This window comes from Symphalangus syndactylus, chromosome 5 (genome assembly GCF_028878055.3).
Source record: "Symphalangus syndactylus isolate Jambi chromosome 5, NHGRI_mSymSyn1-v2.1_pri, whole genome shotgun sequence".
NCBI lineage: Eukaryota > Metazoa > Chordata > Mammalia > Primates > Hylobatidae > Symphalangus > Symphalangus syndactylus.
Genome location: NC_072427.2, coordinates 139,058,285 through 139,059,742, shown reverse-complemented (window position 1 = coordinate 139,059,742; position 1,458 = coordinate 139,058,285). Strand labels below are relative to the sequence as shown.

General features: G+C 32.9%; 1 non-coding gene across 1 annotated transcript; it reads right to left on the bottom strand.

Moving 5' to 3' along the window:
• Positions 1 to 1,031: 1,031 nt before the first annotated feature.
• On the bottom strand, positions 1,032 to 1,134 carry LOC129483646 (U6 spliceosomal RNA). The gene has a single exon (XR_008658155.1). It is a non-coding gene; the product is annotated as a U6 spliceosomal RNA (small nuclear RNA).
• Between the last annotated feature and the right edge of the window lie 324 nt (positions 1,135 to 1,458).

Here is a 1,458-nt window from a genome sequence, read left to right as displayed (position 1 = left end):
TCTACATATTTATAGCCAATTGATGATTTTTTTTGAGAAAGACACTAAGAATACACGTTGGGTAAAGGACATACTTCAATAAATGGTGCTGGGGAAACTAGATGTCCATATGCAGAAGAATGAAACTGAACTCCTATGTCAAATCATATAAAAATTCAACTTAAGATGAATTAATGACTTAAAATTAGACCTAAAATTATAAAAGTACTAGACGAAAACAGGAAAAAATACTTAAGGACACTGGCCTATGCAAAAATTTTATGGCTAAGACTTCAAAAGCACAGATAAAATGGAATTATATCAAACGAATAACCTTCTGAACAGCAAGGGAAGCAATCAGCAAAGTGAAGATACAATCTGAATGGGAGAAAATATTTGCAAACTATTCATTTGACAAAGGCAGAGAGAGAATTTATAATTACAAGTTTTCCAAAGTAAATGCTCTAAGGAAAGGGAGTTCAGCCCTCTAGAGTGAGGAAGAACTCTATCTAAAGTTTAGTCAAGCTGAGGGAAATGTTAAGTTCATCTTGGTCAATTACATTCCTAAGAGTGGAACTGGTGGTTCCATAGCTTATGCAAATCTTCAGCTTTAGCACTGTCCGACATACCATTTTCCAACAGTATAAGAAAGTTCTTGTTGCTCCACATCTTTAACAAAACTTGGCATTTTGTTTTATTTGGGCCATTGTGGTATGTATAAGTGGCACAGTATTTCATTGCATTCACCTATTTCTATTTTACTAAGTGATTTTTAGCAGATATGGGCTTTGAATTTTGTCTGGCACCTTTCATCCTATCTGGAGATATTCTTATGAATTTTCTCCTTAGATATATTAACATAGTAAAATATTTTAATAAAATAATACTGTACCATCCTAGCATTCTTCAATTGTTTATATTAAAATATTTTTGTTTGCCTGTGCAATTATATTTGATAATATTGTATGAGGATATTCACCAATGTTCATTGGTGATATTATTCTGAGGACTTCTTTTTAGCACTATCTTTATCAGACTTAAAAATTGATGTTAAAAATTGTATAGCAATATCACATAATTGCATGCCATCCTTGAGGAGGAGCCAAACTAATCTTTTATTGTTCCAATTCTACTATGTATACCCCTGAAGTGAACACATGTCCATTAAGTTTTAATTTCAGAGAGTAAATTCGTATTATAACTTTTTTGTGATTCTTACCCTTCTCCTCCCCCTCTTACGCCTCTTCCTCCTCCTCTTATCCTGGCTTGCTGTAGTTTCTTTCCCTTCTTTTATATCTTCATCTCGTCACTCTCTATTTACCTCTGTATATGCTATGCCTTCAAAACTCCCTAGTTTATAGTGGTCATCTGATAAACACTTATCAGATGGACGAAGAGCTGGATAAATAAATTTCTTTTATCATATTCAATGTATTGATTTTAGGGGGCTTATTTCTTTTGAGGTTTGTAATTTTTTCC